The 25144-nt window shown below is 41.5% G+C and overlaps 1 protein-coding gene across 2 annotated transcripts in view; it reads right to left on the reverse strand.

The window, feature by feature from the left end:
* Positions 1-23908, reverse strand: part of LOC125888536 (SPHK1 interactor, AKAP domain containing) — a 208422-nt gene extending 184514 nt beyond the window's left edge. For both annotated transcript variants that reach the window (XM_049575929.1, XM_049575927.1), the window contains exon 1: positions 23562-23908. The gene's annotated coding sequence lies outside the window, so the exon portion shown is untranslated. The remainder of the gene's footprint in view (positions 1-23561) is intronic.
* Between the last annotated feature and the right edge of the window lie 1236 nt (positions 23909-25144).

Raw genomic sequence — 25144 nt, forward strand, 5'->3', positions numbered from 1 at the left:
TCTTGGAGAGGAAGAAGTGTGTAAACACATACTTGGACAGAGGATAGGCCCTCATGAGGTCAGACATACTGTATGTTATGTAATGAAACTAACTGAGCAGTAATGCAGCTAATTAGATATATTTGTTTTTCCTCATCAACAGTCTGCTGACGACAGTCCAGCTTCATCAACGTGTAAAGGACATCAACCTACAGGATGTAAACAATAGTTTCTTTGTCAAGCTGTCTCCAGATCAAGTCATTCCTAATGAACACAAAATCTCTGACATACTCACGCACACACACACAGACACACACACACACCACGAAGGTATAAGTAGATTAGTGGGCTGTATGATGAGCCCTTAACAGGACTAGTCCTTGACATAGAGGCCAGCAGAGCACGACAACAATCCCAAACCTTGACAACGAGCCAAACTCTAATGCGTTTAGGGATGGTGATAACCTAAAGGGTGCAGCATACCTGGCACCAGAGGGTGGATGGGAATATCCAGGAAAACGAACCCGGCAGTGTGTCCTTGAAGACAACATTTGACCTTTTCAGCATAGGACAGCAAACTGCAGCAACTCTGAAGCTGTATGAATATAGTAAATGGTTCCGAAAATGATCCATACACATGAAAAATCCTATTTGGATAGATAAGACAGTATTGAAAATCATTTCACAGGTCCGAACTGCTTCCAAAACTATAAAAATACATTACCTTGACTGTTTTGCTTTGCCTATATTTTTAGATGTTTGCTTGTTTTCCATTTGTGGGTGGACATGACATTCTGTGATATCTGTTAGATTTCCCCAGAGAGAAAGCAGGAACTATTCACCCCTTGTTCAACTATATCTGTTGACTAAAAGCAACAGCCTGTGAGAGCATTTGCAGTGAGCGAAGTCGGGTTAAACACACGCACACAAATACCCGGGGGCTACCCACCACTATCACATATGCTTGGCCTGTGAGCAGCTGGGTTTTCTGGTCATCACAGAACTTCAGCTGCTGTCTTAAAAGCATGTCCTCCATTTACTCAATTTTCACCAATGCAATCAAAAGCACGGCATCATGTTCAGTTTCCCCTCAAGACTCAATACTTTCATATTTTCAAAAAAGTGATTGCACCAGAATGAGAGTCAGCAACTGTTACTGCTAATACTAATTACATGGTGGATCAAGCAAAATGTGATCTGCATCTTCAAACTGACCAAAAGCAAAAAAAAAAAAAAAAAAAGATACAGAATTTAATGGTTTTTCATTCTGTGTGTGCTGCTTGAAGTCTACTCCTCCTCATCATAAAGCAATGCAGATATTAATCCTAGATGCAGATTTGTTCACATACACAGACACTCTCACACACATACACACACACCAGATATAGCCAGAGGACAGGAATAAGAGAAATGCAGATTCTCTTGTTGTTTTAATGGAGCACGCCGACCAGCAATCAGCCAAGAATAAATTTAGGGTGCATAGCCTAAAGTGTAACATTTTACTTGGTCTATGTATTCAAGAAAACCAAAGACGAGCTCTCAATTCTTTTAGATGAACACATATATAAAAATTTCCTCTTATCATGGATGAGTCCAATGACATACAAGGAGCCTTTTACGCTTGGTTTCCTTGCTGCGGAGAAGACATAACATGTTTTCCACAGCTCAGTTCAGAAGCTACATTCTCCTGCGTCCACTAAAACACACACAGATGTGGAGAGATTAATTGGGTGTAAGCGCACCTTGCTGACCTACAGTGCACTTATGCTTTGTTTGACCACAGGGATTGCTCCCTGCACTCCTTGACAACAATTAAACCATTACCCGGGCCACTGGCTCACTGCTGTTATGGGCAGTAACCAGTTCAGACTGGGTTGAATGGTGCCAGAAATTAAATGGAAAATGAATGGATGTTGTTATGAAAAGGGTATATTACAGAGACATATTGTGTGACTTTAAAAGAAATGTATTGAATTTTCTTTAAATTATCCTTTTAGATTAACAAAGGGAAAATTTGCCACCTTTTATGTGGATGTCCAGTTAGTGTAGATGGTAAATGTAGTCAACTTAAGCAACAAATTCCTCAGTGCGTGCTTCTTTTTACAGAGAAGCAAAGTTTGTCTGCTGGCCCACGAGTTAGGATGCACTGCAGTGTATCAACACTATAACTTGTAGCTATTACTTTTCTGGCCAAACATAGAGTTAGGTAGCAAAACTACTCACTCAATGGTCATGTGCCATCTCAGCCCTGCGTCTCTTGGTTATTTTGTCCAGATTATCCTCAGGACCCTGAAGAACGTCTTCAGCAGCCACAGCCTCAGCTTCTGTCCACCAAATTCCTTCAGCCGTGAACTCTGGCTCAAATAAATATGGCTAAATATCCAATAAAGTCAAAACACTTTAAGCTGTATCCTCGGCCATAACATCCTCTGCACTCATTGTGGGATGTCATTTTTGCTGTTGGAAATGAAGCTAGCTTGTAATACAAGTGAAGAGAATAAGGAGGTTCTGTTTTTGAGCAGCATCCAGCCACCTGGCTATCAAGTCCAAGCTGAAATAGTCTGTGGTTCTTCCTTGCCTCCAAGTCACTGTCACGTTGTCGAATGACGGCCCGGGATGCAGGAAGAACAACAAATTTGCAGCTGCAAAATCAGCTTTCTTGGTTAATATGGCATGCATTGAGGAATTTATTGCTTCAGTCAACTACATTCATCATGAACAGTGTTTGATCATCCACATAAAAAGGTGGCAAATTTTCCCTTTGAGAATAAATACAATGGATGCTCAAGGCATAACTTTCAATTTTGATAGATTATCCTAATAGCTAGGCCCACTACATGCACACTAACCCTCAAAAGTCCTGTCCTTACTGTGAAGCTGTCAGTTCAAAAAAACCCGGGTGACTTTGGATGGATTATTGACACGCTTGGCTTTATTCACAGTGAGGACAACAGATCATCTTTCCAAAATCTGTCCTCATCTAAAAAGGGTGTAGCAGCTCAGTCAGAAAGTCATGTTTCTCCCAAATGAATGCAGCTAGAGCACTCTTATCTGACAGTCCAAATGAGAGCATGTGTCAACACAAAGGATGTGTATTTCTGTTATTTCACTCCCCTTTATCTAACCAGACAGGTCCATTAAGATTTTTTTGATATGTGATTGATCCGCTCTCACCAGAGACATTCAAGTCCAAAGATGGGCTCTTTATCTCATTTCTTTTATTTGAAATAAGCGTGACTTTTGTCAGTCTGGGGGGGAGGAAGCAGTTGAAAACAGCCACAACTCAGACCGAAACACTCCTCGACCCCAATCATCCAATTCATCTCCTGCTGCACCCTCACCCGCAGTCTTTTTCTGTTAAGAAAACCTTTCAGACATCTGTCTTCTGCTGCCCGGAGGGATAACACACACAGGAAGAAAAGTTAGGGGAGTGACAACAGGGGGAAATGAGAAGAGCAGAGGGAGACAACTAACTACTGAGGGAGGAGGTGAAGAGCATCGGCAACACAACATGGCAGCTGGGTGCACACACACAGTCACACACATACTGTAAATTAATTATGCACAGTGAACAGTAAATTAGCAGAAAGAAGCAAACATGAAAATTAGAACGACAGTTCTTTTCTGATGTCTACAGTGCAATAAATATCAGCAATGCCCCAAATCAGGGGTGCCAGGTTTCAGGGGCAAGTTAGACAATGCCAAATTCCCCTTAAACTTAAGACTAGGTCCTTGTAAAGATAAAAGTTATTCACAGAGCATCTTAGACCTTAAAAGAGCTCTTAAGGTGGAAAAACTGTCAGGAGTAGAGAGGAGGACTTCTAAGAGGCTTAGGAGTTTCTTAAGCTGAGGAGAAAACGGTGGAAACACAAAGAGGTCTGAGGTATATTCTCCAAACGCTGGACGGGAGTGAGTAAATGAAATGCTACAGAGTAGATCGTGCAGGGGTAATATGTATGGTCGATGTCATTTGGGATACGCACACCTTTCCCACCCAACGCAATAACGATATATCGCCAGGAAAAAAATGATCACAAAACTGAGATATTTGAAAAACTAGAAAACTACACCAGTGATGACTTGGGTCTGTCTGAACCTTCCATCAGCTGAGTGATCACACCAACAATGAGAGCACTTTCATAGTCAGCAGCTCCTTTTAATTTCCACTGGGTGTCCACACCTTGCAGGCTCAAAACGGTGTGTCTGTGACAACCAATCACACCTGCTAAAAGAGTGTGTCATACCTAGCAAAGGCGTCAACCACACTTCCTCACTAAGATAAAGGTTTCTGTCCGTCCTTACTTAGAGTTGCACTAAGAACTTTCCTAAATCACTCCTAAGCTAGGGTTCCTTACTAAAAATGTTTAGGCTAAGCTAAGAGCTCTCTCAGAGAACTCTCCGAATGTTTCTGAATATGGCCCCTGATGCTGTGCTGGCTTTGCACTGCTTAATGCAAGTCCAAAACAGTTCTTTAAAAAGTTTTCAAGCAGCTCTGGCATCTACTGTAGAAACCTTTATGTGTGATCAATTTGCCTAACCACTTTTTCCGAACAAATCCTGGCTGTTGCTGAATGAGTCATTAAACGCAGTACTTCTGCAGCATGTAGGACTTCTTGGAATGAAATTACCTGGTACTGTGTGAGCAAATAACAGAGCTCGACAAATAGGGCAAGAAATGTTAAAAATAACTCTTCTCACACAATAACTCTAATCAAATGAAATTGCTCAACCTTTAAAGGTTGCTCTAAGGCAACCCATGGGATGGGGTATAAAACACAACAGGTTTTTTTACTGCTTCATCCACAGCGGGGTTATTAATTGCCCCTGCCAGTGTTGCCTTCCCTCCATGGGAAAACTGACAAGGCCGTTTTCTATTAGAGAGGCCACACACTTGTAAAGGGGACTGAGCCCCAGTGACCTGACCCCCACTGGTCAGTAACATGTTTCATGTCACTGGCTTTGATTTCCCAAGTCATTTTCCGAATTTGCAAAATGTCCCAGCTCTCTGAGCTATCAGCACTTGCTGCTGTATCACCCTGGCACCTTTAAAAACTTTTTATTTATTGGTTATGCCAGAAGTATGACCGCCATGTGGCCTTTTTGGTTCCAACTTGCAAAACAGCGGCCTCTAATTCACATTCAGCATCAGCTTTTAGGAGGGGAAATAAGCCTCCTACAGGTGAAGCTAATTGGATAGATAAATGGGATGGTGACTGGTAAATTGCTCCTGTGTGGGTTAATGAGATGAGCACTACCTTAATTGTTTGGATGAAGTGAACCAGGAAGGAGGTGCTTCTTATCAGGGAAGCATGGTGATTTATAAAGGGAAACTATAGGTAAGAGTATGACCAGTTTTTAAAATGTGGCTTTTATTTACTGTGTTTAGCCGCCCCCACATCAGAACAGTCAGTAGGAGTTTAGTAAAGCAAACCAAATTGTGTTTGATGGGGCACTCAGCCAACCCTGAAGCTCCGCATCTGGAGATTGAAGTGGGTCTCTGAGGTGGTGGGCGAGAGCTTCTTCTCCTGTGCAACCCAAGCACACCAGGTTTGTTTCTTTGCTTGTGCGTAGAAACTCTCATGCACCACAGGCACAACCCAGATTTTATGAGGGCTCAGGCAAAAGGTTTGATAAATCATAATGAGCTGAATTACCAAAGGAGAAATGCAAAATCACTCAATTACAGTTGGGTCAATTTCTGGTATTGCTGGTTCAGTCTGGTGTTTAATTTTCTGCAAACCGGCAAATTAAAAAGTAGTTTATCAACCTGTGCAGATGATGTCACAGTGCTAAATCCAACTTTTATTACATTATCAACAAGCCATGTGAAAACATGATTAATATAGTATTATGTTTGTTTAAAAACAGACTAACGGAGCCACAAATGTCTGACAGGCTGTGAGCCGAGCCATGGCAACATAACGGTGACCAAATTTCAGTAGAAGTGGGAGGGGGACAAGCGGCGTATGCTGTATTTGTTTTCTAAAAAGTTCACGTGTTCTCTAGGTGATGAGTGGACACATGGCAGAGACAGACGCGGCACAGGGTGGCGCAGGGTGGCGAACCCTGCGCAGAGCTAGTTTTGAGCAGCACAACCCGAGGCACGCTCAGTTTGGTAGTTTGGCAGACCGAGGTGCACTGAGATGGGTGTGGCGGCGCAGCAGGGGGAGGTGTCGACAGATGCAGCTTGGCGCAGTGACAATTCATAAGTTGGGATAGAATGATATCTAGATTTGTTTGGGGGAGGCAAAATGCCTAGAGTCAGATAGAGAACTCTCCAGCTACCTAAAGATAGAGGCAGCATGGGTCCTCCAAAATTGACGGAGTACTTTTATGTTGCTCAGTTGTGACCTGTATATTGTCAGAATTTAAAGCAAAATGGAAAGATACAAAAAAAGAAAAAAATCAAAGTATGATTGGGGATAATAAACCATACAAGGAGCTAAACACACACACAAAAAATGTTCAAGATTTAAGTAAAACAAAAAGAATGATTTCCAGTGCAGAGCTGATATTTACTGGTTTGATTAAATGATGTAACAGAAGTGCATATTTAATGGATTCAGTGTGGAAAGTCAGATGCTTGTTTGCTGTTGGGACAAAGTGTCATTATGTTCAACTAAGAGCTGCTGCTGAGTCAAGTGCGACACCTGGTAAAATTCTGTATACCAGTCCGGTCCAGCTCTTTAAATAAAACCAGTTGGAAAATGTTTACACCGGCTGTACTTTTGATTGTATGAATACTGTGGATTTTCATGCCAGTTTACAGTTTGGGCAAAACAAATTCACAGGATGTGGCCACAGCGAGATAAATGCAGGGGAAAAGGGAAATAAAGTAAAAAAGAGATGAAGAGCAAAGGAGAGGGTTGAAAAGACACAGGGTCTCTGAGACTGAGTGGGTGAAAGAGACAAGAAGGTAAACAGACCAACAGAAAGCACAGTGTGTGAAAGGAACTGGGCAGAAAGAAGTGAGCAACAAAGAGAAAGGTCATGGCCGTAATTGGGAACATTCATCATGGGACAGTTTTAGGAGAAGGTGCTATGTGCCATCCATCCATTGAGCCACTGGCTCTCTGAGTGGCTGATGATAAGACTGTCTGGAGTCACGCCAGCCAGCTAACAGCTTCTGTCCATTTACTGCCGCATAATGCCTCAAAAGCTGCTCATACATCCTCACAGTATCCAAGGTCACTATAGCCTCCTGGTTATTCTCTGTGCTAAAGCTGGTGGTATACAGCATCAGTATGTAAATGGTGCAGGTCTGAATACAACACAGATGGAAATGTTGAACATGAAGCTGCAGGTGACGATGCAATCAAAGCGATCCTATAATTCTTTGAGAAGATAGGATTTAATTAAGCATTAAGCATATTCCTTTTAATATCTGTAAAGCCTTTATCAAACCTAAAATTATTATGTGTGATCTCTCCTGACATTTCTCTGTAGAAGAAGAAGGCCACAGTAACGGTAAAGAGAACAGAGGGAGGAGAAGCCACCGCAGCGTCCTGGAGGTGGAACAAGTTAATGGATGAAGCTCTAAAATCTAAACGCCACATCAATCCTCCATCCCGTCCGACTCCGCTAAGGACACGGCAGTGAGTTCTCCTCCACTGCAGTCTCATACAGTAACATAGGAGCCTCTGAAGAGCACAAGCCAAAAGGAGAAATGAGCCAGAGTGTTGCTTTGGGGAGAGCCAAAGTGGAAGAGAAGTAGAGGGGGAAAAATGGAGAAAGTAAAGGAAAAGAGCAGAAAGCATCAGACAGACGAGAGAGACTGGAGAGTGAAGTGAAAAGAGGATAAGACTGGAGCACAAAGACAGAGTGCAACAAAAGAGGACGGACTTGACAGACTGTTATATAATGAGTTAACACAAAAATACTAACACAAATTAAGAGTTTATATGACACGCTGGCCTGCTTCTTGTCTGACAGTAATATATTATTCACAGAAAACCAACACTGTGCAGGATACAGATAGGGTCATTAGCAGGGAAGCTGAAATTAATTAGCTTGATAATTTACCTCAGACTGCGAGAGTAGCAGTAGCAGTCTCTTGAGAGGTGATCTCTTGCTAGCAGCTTGTTGCGTATTAAAAAGGTCATGTAAAAGTCTGCCAAGGGTACCATATAGTAGGTGGTACAAGCACTTGCATATGCAGTACGTTCTATTAGTACTGCACGTAGTAGTGCTGTCAGTGCTGTTACTTTGATGAAAGTAAATGGTATATCACATGGGTTTTTTTTTTTTTTTTGGTATGACTGGTTCTTTACCAGTTTTATAGCAACCTTAAAAAATGCTGGTATTTGGTACCATTGGGATAAACTGACCTTGAGGGCATAAAATAAAACATTTAAATAAAAGATAAATAGAATGAGGCTATAATTTGATAACAACTTCTCTTGGTTTGTAGCAGAGAACAGCAGAATGACTAATAATTAATTAAAATGGTTTTACTAGTCGATTTAATGTTAGTCGACCAGAAAGGTCATTTGTCAGCAAGATTTCATTGGTCATTTAATCACATAAAAAAAAAAGGAGTTGTCGTGTTAAGTAGTAGGAGTCAGGTTAATTTCCAGGGCTGGTACCTGCAGTTATTCCACAGGCTAGTTAATAATATGTCGGGCAGGAAATCCAAAGTGTGGGATCATTTTGAGAAGGTGAAGGATGAACCCAAGGTGATATGTAAACTCATCTTCATTGGTCCACTACAAACATGACGTATCATCTGAAACATGGAAGTAGCTACATGCCCATTAGCCACTTAGCACAATCATTACTGCTTTGCCCACAGCGTCATTAACAGGCGGCTCGCTCAGTGTGTGACGTGCACTTGTAGATAAAATATAGGCCTATATTAATGAAGGTTCATTAGTACGGTTTTGTGTTTCTCTGTAATGTAGCACAGTGTTAACAATGTTACTGATACTATTCTTTCTCACACCTTCAACTCAAACCATTGTGTTGCCCCGCCCAAAATATATCATTTAATAATTAAATTAAGGAATAGTGCACCCAAAAATGAAAATTCAGCCATTATTGCGCGAGACCAGTGAAAGCACGTGAACACACGTGAACACACATGAAAGCGATGCCCATGTCTCACGGTCTTGCGCAAGCACACACACGTGAACGCGGTTTACAGAGAGGCAGAAAAAGCTACAGGCTACAATGAGGCTAAAAACAGTTCAAATAACTTTTTCCAAACAACTTTTTACGTCGGGGCTTCAGGACACTTGGATCACTATGGACGAGCAGTATGGAGATATTTTGTGGTTTCAATTATGCGTTTTTGGACGTCTGAATCTGGGGCGCCGTAAGCCTCCATTAGGTGGAGTTGTGTTGCTACCCACTCTCCCCTTGGATCTCCGCAAGTGTTGGGAGGACTCTAAAACTTCACCTGAGCCTCCCTCGGCACATGGGTGAGTAGATAATGGCTGAATTTTCCTTTTTGGGTGCACTATCCCTTTAAATTAATATCGTAAACATGTGGTTGACTAGTCAATAGGGCTGTCAAAATTGCTCAAAAATGACGTTTGAATATTCCTTCTAAAAATAACTCATAGGTTCAAACCATTCGATTTCTTTTTTTTTGCATTATGTCCACAAGAGGGCAAACTAATACAAGGAAACATGTTTCCTTGTATTAATACATATACAAATAACTACTTGTAGGTATTTTTATTTCAACATAAACGTCTTTGAAAACATTTACATACCTGCACATTAAAACACATAAAACAATTATCTATAACATTACGTTATAAACGACCGCGGACCTCTCGCTCGCCCCCCCTCTCTGACCCGTCACGCAGTGCATTCAGTGCAGCAGCCCAGGCCAACGCCCACTCGCAAAGAGGACAGCTGCGGTGTTTTTTTTTCTCCACAATCGAATATCAATTTTCACATTCGAAGGTCCATTTTTTTTTCAAATTCGAATTTAAATTCGAATTTAGAATATTCGTTGACAGCCCTACTAGTCAACCAATGGCCCTAAATGATGACAACTGGTCGACTAGGAAAATTCTTAGTCGGGGGCAGCCCTAGTTTTTACATGAATGTAAATATATATTCTTTTTGCCTTCATGCACACGTTCAGAAGCCTCTGAGATTGTCCAATATTCAAAATGCTATTAAGTCCAACTACTGGGGTATTGCAGTGGTGTGTGTGTCAACTCGCTGTCAGTGAGAACAAAAACTTCTTGAAGAGATGCTCAACCATACACATAAGGATACAACTGCTCAGGTACACACTGATAATAATGCAATACGTTGCATTAAATCCTCTTTGTTACAGAAAAATGTGCTCACACGATAAGCCAAAAGAAAAACAAACAACAACAAAAAAACAAGTGAGAGTTAGTTCCAGCTGAGCATACGGTGGGGTTTGACCTTGGCAGTAGCCCTGAGTGAGTTCATGCATGTCCAGCAGAGGTCTCAACAGCAAAGTGATGTGTCACGCCCTTTAGGAAAGTGATACACTTACATGGTAGTATGAGGTCTGCTGAGGTCATCCACCCTTTCCCCTCAAAAAAAAAAAAAAAAAAAAAATCTCCCTAAATGTGTCAAAAAAAAAATTCTTGATGCTGGTTCAGTGTGCTGTTACCATTTTGACTTGTCCTTGGACCTTGTAGGGGCCCTCTAAACCTTGCTGTCGGCGTTCCCTGTGGGGCTGCTGTTCCAGAGGCTTTTTTCACAGCAAGCCCTCACTGGTCTCAGTAGAGCCAACCCAATAAAGTTTTATAACATGTGCTCACACACAGTGGTGCACAGGGAGTGTGGGATTAGTCCAGCTGTATTTGTCCTTTTGTATTGAAACATGGAGTGGTATTACTAAAAGTGACAACCCATAAGATAAATCCTGTCCAAGGGGCAATTATAAAGCATCAAAGCAGTATTTTCTCAACTCAGGCTGCCCATACCCGGCTCAGACACCACACCCATACACGCTAAAACACACCATGTCCTATGGTAAACACTACAGCAGAAGTGTCTAGTCAGATTGTTAAAATGTGAAACCAGTTAGCACAGACAGAAGCAAATGCCTTAGACCTTTAGAAGAGCTAGAATTGCAGAGCGTTTAAAGCAAACATAACATTTTCATCCTCTCCACAAAATTGGTGCTGTAGCTCCTTCAGAAAACTATAAATAATCAAACTTTCAAAGCAAAAATGTTCTTCTTCTTCTCCTGCATTTACACCCTGCTGTGCATAAAATAAATGCTTGGCAACATGGTTACCAAGTCAGAGCACCCCAGCATTAAGAGTCCTTGGACACAACATCCAACATTGTACTAACTCAACAGCCTACCTAAAATAAAACAGTCATACCAGCTTGAGCAGGGCCTGGGTTAAAAAGAGGTCAGACGTTAGAGAAACAAAGCAATAAGGGCAAAAACATGGACTTACTGGAGTACAACAAGAAGAGAAAGCCCAAAAAGATGGAATACTGTCTCTGAGATAGGGATGTCAGTTTCGGTTAATTTTGCTTTCCATAGCTCAACACCCATCAACCTGTAACTAACTGGTTAATTTTTAAGAAAGAAAATGAAATGACATGAAATGCAAGAGGCCGTTCATTTTAGTCTGGTGCTTGATTGACTCAGTGAGCTTTATTGCGGCATTTCAAAGTGCTATCCATTCAGACCTGGTAAAATTTTAACATTTTGTGTTGTAAATGTGTTTTTATTTCATCTTCTGTTGGTTGTGCTGACAGACAGTGGGCTTGCCACATTAACATGTAGAGATATAGAGCCCACTGCCCACCCTTCAGTCTCCATGGGGTCGGGTGGGAGCTAGAGGCATGGCTCTTTCGCTATTACTGCTCATAACACAACGCCTTCCAGATGGCAGGATGGCGTTGCTGTGGAAACATGGCAGCCACCCTCTGGTGGAAGCACCAGTGACTGTGACCAGGAGCGATTCTAGGATCAGAGGTTTAGGGGTGCTGAGCACCCAGAGAGCTGCCCGGCCAGGCAAGATAAATTTCACTGTTTTGTACATTTTAACTCAATTTCATTCCCACATTTGTGAAAGAAAAGCACAACACTTTTTAGGAAAGTCTGTGACTAAACCATCAAATCTGATAAAGGTTATTTAAATGCTGAGCCAAAGCAAAAGAGGAATGAATTGGAATCATATAAGAAACATATCGTAACTCTAATTTCTGGGGGAAGACAACTCATTTTGATACAGCAGCTCCTCAACTTACACATAAACAGTATGTATGTTTCTGGAGTAAACCAGCCCCCTATAGTGAGTACCAAAAATACCAAAAATGGACCTTGGGCTTATTGTTTGGATTTTTATTTGAAATGCAATGCACAACATGTAACATTAACACATTAACAGTAATTGACTTTTTCAATGTTTGTCTCTGCCTTTTTCCTTCTTGTCTGTATTATATAATACAAATACATAAATAAAAATACACCTCAAAGAAGAAAAGTGCTTGAAATCTACAAAATAATAATAATAAATACACACAATAGGAGTTATAATGTTAATGGGCATCCAGTCAGTTAGCTAGTCAGTAGCACCTTGGCTTTAATATTAACACATGCACATGACACAACAGCTAGCTTCTCTCATTCCAATTCAAACAGAGGACAGTGGTACTGACCACCTGTAATATTTCCTAGCTAGAAAAAACGTCAGCTAACTCCTACCTAACAACATAAACAGTGACCTACGATTAAATGCAGCAAAAATGAGGACTGGTAATGATAATAATGTGTTGGTACTGAGTGGTAGAAGTTAGGAAATGTGCCACATATTCTGGTTTAAGCCAGATACTTACACCACTACTGCATATCACACACTCTGGAAGGCAGCGCATTGCTCTGTGCAGATAGAGCGCTCAGAGCCCGAGTCGGGGAAAAGTGGGAGGGATGGGGTGGATCAAACCATTTTTGAGGCAAGGGGAGTGCTGCTGTATTTTTGTTGTTAAAATATTATGTTAAAAAAATCTCTCAAATTTTAGGGGTGCTGGGATTCAATTCAATGGGCTAGAAACGCCTATGACTGTGACTAAGTGGCTTCATTTTTAGCCGTAAAACCACTTCATCATTGTTAACTATGCTAGTAGCCGTGTTGACAGTGCTAATGGTGAGGGGCTCATAATTGACCCATTTACTCAATGAGGGTGACCTGGGGGGAGTGGCACTGGTAGCTAGCTCCCACTAGACCCAGTTAGTGCATGGTGTAATAAACAAAAGAGTATTAAAATGAACCTGTGGACAGACATGCCTAACCCATCAGAAATATTCTTGGAAGTAATCCGATTAACGATTAACCACCGACATCCCTCATCTGAGACACAGGAACAGGAAAATGTACGGCAATGACATCAAGATTAGAGATGATTTAGAGATGATTGACATTGGATTTTTTTGCCAGTATCCGATATGTTGATATATAAACACTTATTTGGCCAATAACCAATACTGATATTGATATATCCACCTTTTTCCCCACCTATTCTAGTGATCATCGAGTCTCGTCTGTTGTGGAGTTATCATATTATGCTTACACACTCTTATTGTGATGGCCCACCAGAAGATGGAGACATGAAATACAATGCTTTTCAGTGTGTGTAATATTGATTCATTGTGCAAAGTAAGAAAAATCATGTTGGCCAATTCTGATAGCTCATTTGAAAGCCAATACCTGCGATACTCATGAGGTGCCGATATTATTGTTTATCCCTATTCAAGGTGATGCCAAGACTGGAAAAGTGTAGCCTAAGCAGGTGCCAGATAAAAGGGGCAAAATAACATTCTCACACAGTTAAAAGTACTACAACAAGCAAGTTTCTCCAGAGCAGGATACTCAAGTGTTAGTTCAATGAAAAGAACAAGATCCAAGTATCATCACACAGCCAATCATCAGATATCCAGCTGGCAGGGTAGCCAGCCAAGACACCAAATGCAAGCTGTTATTATCAAGACTCTAAATCTCCTCACAATGCACCGAGGATTTCATCAAAAATCCAGCAACCAGAGATTCTCTGCCAGCCAAAGAGAGGAGGGACTGGAGCTTAGTCTGTGTCAAGACTGCTGTCCCGCATAAAACACAAAGCATCCATCAGTTAAATGGACCGAGTTTTATTTTGGGACTGTTTCAAAAAACGATGGTCTCCTGAGACCAAAATATCTAAGATGTCAGCACAGTTATGTTTCATGAACCACCACAGGGCCAACATTTACTCAAGGAAGTATCAGGAAATTACAGAGGAATAAAAGGTATTGAAAAACAACATTTCTCAGCTGAAACTATAGGGTAGTTAAATCCCACAGAGCAAGAACCACCTGAACTTAGTTTTTAAAAGTCAACTTCAAGTATATCTTTCCATCATGCTTCAGAAAACCTCAGCCCTTCCTTGTGAAGATTGTTTATATGGATTTCCACCCCTGCTGCCAAGCTCATACTTAAGAACTGCACAACTTTCACTCCAAACATAGCCTAAATATTTCATGTATTCAATCTCAATCCGTATTTCAAATCTAGTTTGGCTGTAACAGAGCAACAAACACTGCACAAGCCTTACCTATAGCTCGTCTGGGTCAAGCTGAGAAAACAAGTGAGGGAAAACTAACCCTCAAAGAAACCAGGACAAGCCCAGCCAAACAGTGCACACCAAAATTACACTAATCTGTTTTGACTGTTCATAATAAATCACACATTACAAGTGTAATGTAACACAATAAAATGCATGTTTGGTTGTATAAATGTTCGTTTTTATATTGTTCTTATGAGGACATCAAGAAGGAAAAGACAATGAGGGAATGATCTCCCAGTGTGAGTAAGTTATAAAGGTCTTTCTACAATGAAAACATCAACTTTGACACACTTTCTCTCACACACATACACATACAAATAAACAAGGAGCTAGAGATGACAGTGTATGTGTGAGTGAAAACATTTAAATATTTTAGGTCAAGGTGGAATTTAGCATTTTTCAGATGTTTAAAAGCTGAGGCATCTTTGGAGGTTGCTTTTTTCAGTGCACAGTTAAAGCAGCAAAAGAATAACCTTGATGCCACACTTAGAAACACCGGTTTGTTGCTATAAATAAATAAATAGACACAGAACTATTCTTCATTATGCATGTTTATTTCTATTTTTATACAAAGCAACACTAGGCCAGATATCTAAACATGCATATTAACTACAGAGTAAACTTAAAAAAGACCCACTGAGCATTTTCCTCTTTACCAAAACTAGACCTCAAGTCTAGGGCAGGGGGAGGGTGACCTGCTGTGCTGGACCACACGTGGTCTTTAGATCCTCACCAGTGGCTCCCTCTGGCTTTGACATAAAATTTCAAGAAATGATTAACAGTCATTTTTTAACATCTACTCGTACTCGTACTCGTACTCGTCGTCCTTCGCTTATCCGGGTCCGGGTCACAAGGCAGCAGCCTCAGCAAAGAAGTCCAGACAGTCATCTCCCCAGCCACTTCCGTCAGCTCTTCCGAGGGAACCCCGAGGCGTTCCGAGGCCAGCTGGGCGATGTAATCCCTCCAGCATGTCCTGGGGCGTCCCCGAGGCCTCCTCCCGGTTGGACATGCCCGAAACACCTCCCAAGGAAGGCGTCCGGAAGGCATCCTTACCAGATGGCCGAACCACCTCGACTGGCTCCTCTCGATGTGGAGGAGCAGCGGCTCTACTCCGACTCCCTCCCAGATGTCCGAGCTCCTTACCCTATCTCTAAGGCTGAGCCCAGCCACCCTGCGGAGGAAACTCATTTCGGCCGCTTGTACTCGCGATCTCATTCTTTCGGTCACTACCCAGAGCTCATGACCATAGGTGAGGGTTGGAACGTAGATCGACCAGTAAATCGAGAGCATCGCTCTCTGGCAAAGCTCCCTCTTCACCACAACGGACCGGTTAAGTGCCTGCATCACTGCTGACGCCACCCCAATCCGCCTGTCAATCTCCCGCTCCATCCTACCCTCACTCGTGAACAAGATCCCAAGATACTTAAACTCCTCCACCTTTTAAACATCTAGACTTCGATTTGTCATTGTTGTAGGCCTAAAGTGATTACTGCATTCTCCAACTGTAAAAACCTGTAGCCTATACATTGAATTAAAACATTTTATAACATTTCATCATCTAAAATGTGCGTCATACGTCTACGGCCTTTTCCCCAACTTTAGTAGCGATGGCTCGTCTGGAGTCTCTCCAGCCAGGCTAGCTATGGATTGCAAATCCAAACAAGGAAAATTCTCAGGAGGAAAATAGAGGAATTAATGATGTGTGGACAGAGTCATTTGCTTTCACCACCAACGCTGCAAAGTGAAAGTACTAAATAATCAAATATCCCACTGCAGAGTAGACACCTTGTAGTAAATCATATTAATGAATGCTCATTTAGACCATTTCGTAATATTAATGGGATAATTTAGACCTAATAGGCTGTTGCCTTTATTTTAATATGTTTTCTGGCTCTAGACAGTTTTATTTCCTTCTTTTTTTTGCCATTAACGGCTCTTTAAATAGTAAAGGCTGCTGACCCCTTGTCTGGGAGATCTTTATAGGCGAGAAGACCTTTTTTATAGCAAGGATAATACCAGGGCTAAAGAGATATTTTTGGACAGAAAAAGCCTTTAAAATTCATCAACATTAATATTTTCATTTTCATAACCACTATAAAAAAGACACAGAGCAGTCCATCCAGGATTTCCCAGGCTTTGTGACTGTTGCGGCCTAAAATGCCTGATTTCATGGCAGCGTTTCTAAATCATTGTTTGCCAGTCGATGTGGACACAGTGCAAAGTTTTAGGGTTAGGGTATTGCCTTGCATGTTTTATTTTTTTTTTAAAGATATTTTTTGGGCACTTTTAGCCTTTATTTGATAGGACAGACAAGTGTGAAAGGGGGAGAGAGAGAGGGAGTGACATGCAGCAAAGGGCCACAGGCTGGATTCGAACCCGGGCCGCTGCGGCAACAGCCTTGTACATGGGGCGCCTGCTCTACCACTAAGCCACCGACGCCCCGCCTTGCATGTTTTTTAGCAGTAATTTTTGTTGGTAAATGTGAGACATTTGTGTCACATGTGTGCATCTTCACAACCAGAAACAAAGGAAGAGAGTTTGGGGATGTTACACAGCTATGATGGTGAAACTCATGGGAAACTACAATGACTGGTCAAATTTGCAGAAAAGTTGCAGTGATTGGAAAAAAAACACAAGGTCATGCAGACTTCAGGGAATGGTTAAATTTGTGTTAATTGTTGCTGTCTGTCTGGCTGAAGGAGTCATTAGGCACAATGGTATTTTGAGCTAAACCAAAGCACCGTTTAATTGATGGAATTATCTTAAAGACTAATTAGTCTATAAAACATCAAGAAGCATTATAAAAAAACACCCATCGCTACTTCCAGACTTCCCCAGAGAGCATCTCTGTATCTCTCAATACTGTCATCTCATACAAAAGCAAAACAACAAATAATGCAGCATTGATTTTTGAGGATAAAATAGTAGCATGAGGCCAAGCAGACACAACTGACAACATCGTCCAACTTGTGTCATCAAGAGCATTTTCTCTGCACTCCAGAAAGCACATCCTGTCCGGCCTGTGACATGTAGACGACTTTTGCCAAGTCACCAAACTGTAAAAAGCAGCAAGCTGAATTTGTTCATCTCGGATCTTTCACAAAACAGTATTTTTGTGTATGAATGTGAATGTGTGTTGTTGTTCGTATCCCTCACTCACCAGTACATTTCAGCAGACCAACTCACAGGGGAACGGATTCATTTTATGAATGCAGAATATGTACCGAGATTAAATTTGATGTCTAGTCTCTGACCCTGCAAGCAAACACTGAGCTCAGCACAGCAGAGATTGGGGAGCGGCGGTCATAATCAACTTCCCCCTCAAATCACATTAGATACAGAGCGTGATGCCAGCTATTATGTGGAAACTTCTAGTCAAGTGGATTGAGGTGTTCAAAAAAACTAACCAGGCCATCCAGCTGATATGCAGTAGCAGGCTAAGACACACTTCAGCTATTGAGCATATTAAACTACCCCATGGTCTGGAGCAGACGGTCTCTTCTTATGAAATGTTATGATCAGTCTATGGTTATGATAAGCACATGACCATCAGTACATGGGTGTGATTTTAAGGTTGGTAATGAGATTGGATGAGTGTAGCAGCACTGTAACGTTACACCATAAAGGAGCTCGGCAATTTAGATATAATTATGATATGAAGGTCCAGATAGCAAGCTATTACATTAACCTTGTGCTGAGCTGCACATCATGTACTGTATGTTAAAAATGGGAATGTGACGACATGGCCTACAGGTGAGAGAAGCTATGTTGAGTTTCCCATGAAGCCAATATTATCAATAATTCTATGACTGAATGCATTACACTCAGTGTTCATTTCATTGATGAAAACTATGTCGAATTTTCTTTTTAACAACCTTTTCTCCATGATGAAAATGAGACGATAACGAGCTAAAAATAGATCTTAAAAATAAAAACTAAAGTGAAATCTAGGTTTCATTTTCATCGACGAGACGAGACGTGACAAAAATGTTTGTGGTGGACTATCTGACATTGGGTCCATCCCAAGTCTCTTATTTTTATAGTGCTACTGCTAGCTCCTCGCTTGAACCAGTCGTTCAAGGTCCGCCATCTTCTAGGCCGTCCCACGTCTCTTATTTGTGCAGCGAAGAGCTAGCGCTAGGAGCTAGCAGCAAGCTTTAAGCAGCTACGAGCTACGATGGTCGAGAGCTTCCTATCCGGAAGAGTTTTTCAGCTGAACGCCATGACGTATAAATACCCGCCCTCTACATCTGGCACAGGAATGCCTCCTCCTCCTCTTGCTGGAGCGCATCCCAGGTGGACAGGGCACAGATCATAAACTGTCTTTTCTCTCTTTCCATTTTCTTCCTCTCATTTGTTGTGGATATAACTTTGATCAAACATTGTCTGACCCTGACACCCTGCCAAGAACGATTGTGATTGGTTGAAAGAAATAAAAAAAGCCGGGGGTTTTTTTTCTCCAATCAGCCAGACTTTTCTTTTCTTGAGAAAGGTCTGGTGAGCGAGACTACTCTGACAGAGACAGAAGTTTAGTTTTAATCACCAACTCTGAGACACGAGTTTAAACCTCCAGACTAACATGTTATCAAGAAAGAATTCAGGCTTTATTTAAATTATTTTTCAGCTTCTTAACAGTAAGATCAAGAAGTTATTTATGGTGTCAAAGTTTCTGAGAGCATAAACAGAGGGATGTTGAGTTTTCCAAATGATGATCAGTAAATGTGTGCTCGGAAATCACCCCTTAATGCAATACATTGCTCGCGCAATAGGGGGTAGCAGAGTCAGCCGGTACATTCCGGCTAGCTAGTACTGCTGTAGCTAGCTAGTACTGCTATTTTATTAGAATACAGGGCACTAGAACTGCTGTATAAATGGGGCTGTGCCTGTACAAGTTAGCAAAGTTATTCCTCCTCCTTGCCTGCCATATTTCATACCTGCTTCTTATGTGAATAACAAAAAGTGGTTAATTTCAAGTATCTCGCTTGCATTATCCAGTGTTTCCCATACATTCATTTATCTGTGGCGGTGCGCCACGAATAAATTATCTCCGCCACATATAGATTTTTCTGCTTTTGGCGCTACCTGTTCGACCTCGCTCATAAACACATTATAATGGGACTCAGTGTCTGTGAATGTAGCTTGTCGTTACAATTCCGGTGCAATAGGTGGCGGTATGCATCGTAAAGACGCACTTAACGCACCTGGTCCACCAGAAGAAGAAGCAGCAGACGTAGTAGCAGAACGGATCCAAAGACCTCTCGGTACAAATATGTGGGCAAACAAGTCCAAAAGTAGTCCGAACAACTCTAACTCATCATGTTATATTAGCTGTTTTATTAGCCTACCTGTATTAACATAGGTGGAAGCTCAACATGTGCAGCGACATTAACTCACACTGTTAGTAATGTTAACTGCAGCGCGAGTCCCGTAGCAGCTCGCCACCCCATTAATCAATTACAGCGGCTCCATTGGCAACGGGAGCGGCACGACAACCCCCGTCTGTCGTGCGACAACTCTCTATTTTACGCGGCTCTTCTATTTTTGTCGCGCTATGCTGCCCTACGCGACTCTCCAGCAGATAAAAACTATATGAAATAGTGTGCTAAACGAGCACAATGTGTTTTTAAATGAATAAACCATTATCAGAAGTGATATGTGATGATTTTTTCCATGCATTTACCCATGTTTACCCGTGACATTGTGTAAATGTCCGTGGCGGACATTTGAAAGCGAGTAGATGACAAACAGAACAGTAAACTTGTAGATAACTCAAATATATGTAATAACTTGCCCTTACTTTAGAACCATTAGCAGAACGCATCAGGAATAGTAAGGAAATACACGGTGTTACTTTAGGCAAGACCACGCATAAGATAGCACTATATGCTGATGATGTTTTACTTTTTCTTACAAGGCCTGAGGTATCAGTCCCGGCCATTCTGTCAATTATCAATTTATTTGGCTCCATATCTGGCTATAAAGTAAATTACACAAAATCTGAAGCCATGCCCCTGGGAAATTATGGTAGCACAGGCTTGGACACAAATTTTCCATTCAGATGGGCCACTTCAGGCTTTGTTTATCTTGGTGTTAAAGTGTCACCTAATGTGGAGGACCTGAGGAGACTTAATTTTGTGCCTACAATCAGAACAGTTAAGAATGACCTTGAGAGATGGCATGACCTTCCCCTCTCCTGGATGGGCAGAATTAGTCTCATTAAGATGAACATACTACCCAGGTTGCTTTACCCTTTGCAGATGTTGCCATTATGGATTCCTAGGAGGGTTATTTCAGATCTAGAAAAAGCCTTTTCACGATTTATCTGGCACAATAAAAAACCCAGAATTAAAATTAAGACTCTACAACTACCAGTGGAACGAGGGGGGTTAGCCCTACCCAATTTGAGATATTATAACTGGGCCTGCCACACCCGGATAGTTTGGGACTGGCTCCAATCTCATTTAAAATCTGAAGTGAATATCGATGAATGGTTCTCCTCCCCCTACTCTATGTTGAGTAAACTCACTAGTTACGGAAAAAAGAGGTTGCCGCACATTAAGCGCGATCCTGTTGTCTACAACACTTTCAGAGTCTGGCGAGACCTTACAAAGTATTTTGGGGAAGATGTTTCATCTCTTGCATTAACACCTGTAACCAGAAATGAGGAGTTTGTCCCAGGAATTAATAATAGTTTATTTGATAGCTGGCATAAGAAAGGCATCAAGCTCATATGGGATGTATACCAGGGCAATACACTAATGTCCTTTCAACAGCTTCAACACAAATACAACATTGCATCTGAACACTTTTTTGGGTATCTCCAACTCCGTAGTTTTATTATGTCAAATGTGAAAAACTTCCACACAGGCACTCCCTCTGCCAGTGATATAGATTTATTTGTACTGAACCGAAAAGAAGCAAGACATTTTCTCTCTCATTCTTACTCGCTGCTCTACTCCTTAGATACATCAGATATAAGGAAAGTGATACAGAAGTGGGAACGTGATCTGGGGGGGGAATTTATTGAAGATGACTGGCATGAAGCAATTGTCTCTGCCAAAACCACATTTATTTGCAACCGAATGAGAGAAACCCAGTTCAAAATACTCCATAGATCCCACATAACACCATTCATTCTTAACAAGATGGACAACCAGATCTCTCCTCTTTGCATCAAATGTAAAATGTCTGTTGGTACATACATTCACTATTTCTGGGAATGTCATTTGATTGCAAGGTTTTGGAGTAATGTGGCCCAGGAGCTGAGTAAGATTTTTTCACTTAAAGTTAGAAAGGATTCTGGCCTCTTCACATTAAGTTTGCCTTCAAAAACATTATCTTTGAGTCGAACAGATTTCAAACTTTGTGACAAACTTCTGTTTCTGGCCAGGAGATGTATTTTAAAGCAGTGGATAAGTGACAAACCTCCAACTGTCACACAATGGTACCAAGAGGCATATAAAGTCTTACCCCTGGAAAGACTTACTGCACGAATGAAAGGGGATGATAATTGGTTTGAAGGAACATGGTCGGCCTTTTTGAAGTATTTACCCCACTCCTCCGTGATACTGTAAACAAGGGGAAATATGCTTTAGACTGGAATACTTCCACTGGATGATTTATGCTATCATATTGGTTATTGCCAGTCTCTAATTCACTGCTTCTGTTCTAGTTTTAATTTTATTTGACTACCATATACTCAGGTATACTGTGTACATATATATATTTCTTTTATTTTATTATTATGTTTTTTTTTTATTTTATTATTATTATTTTTTTTTGTTTTGTTTTGTTTTTTTGTTTTTTGTTTTCACTGCATGTGGATAGGAGAGGGCACGATGTGCTTAGTGTCTACGGTGTTTTCTGATTTGTGGGGGAGGGGTGACCGTGGGCTGCGGTGATTGGGTATGGATGGTGTCGTGTTTTTCTTTATGTGTCAATGTCTGCGTGAACACAGGGAACACTTGTATGTTATGTTATGTTGTGTTTTGTTTGAAAAAAACCCAATAAAATCTATTTGAAAAAAAAAAAATTATATATATATATATATATATATATATGTATATGTAACAACTTAGGTGGAAAATGCTTTAACATTTCATGCAGCCTACATGCAGCCTCTCGGCTCGCCAAACAGTAAACAACCCCGCTGGCTTCTCTACGTGTCGCTTCCGTACGCAGTCAGTGGAGCCCAAATGAATACGCCGCGACGCTACGCTGACGTGACGTAGGTTTGCAGCCGGTGGAGCCCGGCCATGTGGTTCTGCTCATTAGTAATTAACTCTGACGTTGGATGTTCACTTCTTCACACAGATGAGTATTGAAAAATATTTTTAATACCCACCCCTCCCAGAACCACACCACCACCAATAGATTCCTGTCCTGTGGGAAACACTGTTATCACCCCAGCTAGCAACGCATGGTATTACACGCGCCGCTGCTTCGTGTACCAAAAAAAATGGACAACATATTTTGAGACGCAAGCACGCATCATGGCAGCCAATGCGTCTCGATGCGTCCCAATGCGTTCGCGTTTGCGTGCCTTTGCGTCGACTATGAAACGGCCCTAAAACTATGAAGAATAAAAATGCCTAAAATGTGACTAAAACTAAGCATTTTCATCTCAAGACTAAGACTAAATCTAAAATAGCTGGCAAAATTAACACTGATTACAATACTCTTGTTTACATTGTATAAAGCCAAGAACATTAACTTTAAAAATAAAAATACTAGAGACCTGTTTGCAAGGAGGCAACAACCTAAAACTAAAGTCAGTAATGCTCAAACAAGACAACTCACACTTCACCACAACATAGGTCAACAGCATGGCAGCATCACACTGCACATGCCACACAACAAACAGACAACTTAGCTTAGCCAATATGCAAATAGCACACAGCAGCAGATAGCAGCAGCCTACAGATGCCAACAGACTGTCCACAAGCAAACCCATTAGCAGCCACACAGCCTGTGCTGATGTTTACCTGCTGGGCTACTTCACTAACACAGGAGCAGCAGATACTTACTGGGCTCAAATGCAGCAGTGGTGGTCCTCAGCATCTCATGGGTGAATAAATCGTCCGAGGAAAAGTAACCAAGGCCCCTGAAGTCAAGTGCCAGCAGAAAACTCCAAGCAATTATTTCTCCCACAAAACCTCCTGGAGAGCAATATAATTGTGTTGGAAGCAGGACAGCAGCAGCAGCTGTGGCAGGACGAGCCGGAGGGGCGGGTACTGACAGTTTAAACAGGCCGCCTCATCAGCACAAGGTGCGCTTAGAAAGTGACGCCAGAGCTGCGGTTCTCAATCTGTGGGGCGGGGACCCCAGGAGGGACAGCTGATAGCAGATAGCTACTAGCCTCGTGTCACCAGGATCTTCTATTCACTCTGAATTTTGTCTGGATTCTGTTTCCGGTCTAGAGAGCGGATGCGGAATTCACCAAATTCATCAAATTAAAAGTGTTCACCAAAGTAAAATTTTAAATTCTGGCGCACCATCGATTTGGGCTGATGAGGGGTGTAAGAAAATCGATTAACTTAATGGCTTGGGGCTTTTCTTGTAAATTATATTCTTTAAATTAAAAAGTTTCACCGCATTTTTATTAGCTTGATGCTTTTATTTTGACGGAAAGGCACATCCATTGAATTCCAGATCCTGTCTCACTCTCCCTGGTTCCGGTTCCTTACCAAAACGGCCACTAACGGCCCTAGACTAGATAACTACTGTTGGTGGACCATGGATGACCACAGGAAAAATATGGAGTGAAACACAGTTCAATGAGTTTTTAAACAAACGAGTTTGCTCATGTTATCATGCTCACCTTTATTTCACTAAATTCAGCATCAATCCTTTTGAAGTAGTTGCTTTCCCAATTATTGTTAATTTAATAAAAATTGTAGACAAGGACGCATGAACTTTTTTTTGGCTTCTGACAGAAAATAGTTGAGAATAACTGAACTAGAGTATTTTGTGGCAGTGTCTGTCTGACACCTGAGCTCAGTTCATGACAAAAAGGCACTGTGGATGTCTGAAATTAATTAATGTGAAATTCAAGTTTTTAAAAATGAATGCAAATATTGTAGGGTCCAGTGCACTAAAGGTCCAGTGTGTAGGATTTAAGTGGGATTTACACTTCTGCTTCAGCTCTATGCAGAGCCTATGCCATAGCCTATGCATGTAGCCTACACTGTTGTGAGCATATAAACTTGCGTGTGGTGTGTCTGTGTCACTTTGCAGTTACACCTCCAGAACACTAGTCGGTGGCAGGGTTTCTGTAAATTGCTGTTAAGTTTAGTTGATTCAAAACATACCCAAATGCTCCTTAAACATGGTTTGATAGAGACAATGTCAATCACAAGTACAAAAATTGGCTTCAGCATTCACAGAAAAAAACACTTGTCTTTATCTGGCATGCTAATGTTTTTAGCACAAGCCTATGGCATTTTACATTGTATAAATTAGCCTAGCAATGAAGAGACATTAGAGCCAGGTCTCACTCCAAAGTCATCAAAAGCCGGCGCCTGGGCAGTGACTTGCGGTGACAGAAACCAACAAACAAAGGCGTCCTTCAATGTTGGCATGATACACGGCCAGTTGGCGTTAAAGTTTG

The sequence above is a fragment of the Epinephelus fuscoguttatus genome, linkage group LG5 (assembly GCF_011397635.1).
Source record: "Epinephelus fuscoguttatus linkage group LG5, E.fuscoguttatus.final_Chr_v1".
Classification (NCBI taxonomy): Eukaryota; Metazoa; Chordata; class Actinopteri; order Perciformes; family Serranidae; genus Epinephelus; species Epinephelus fuscoguttatus.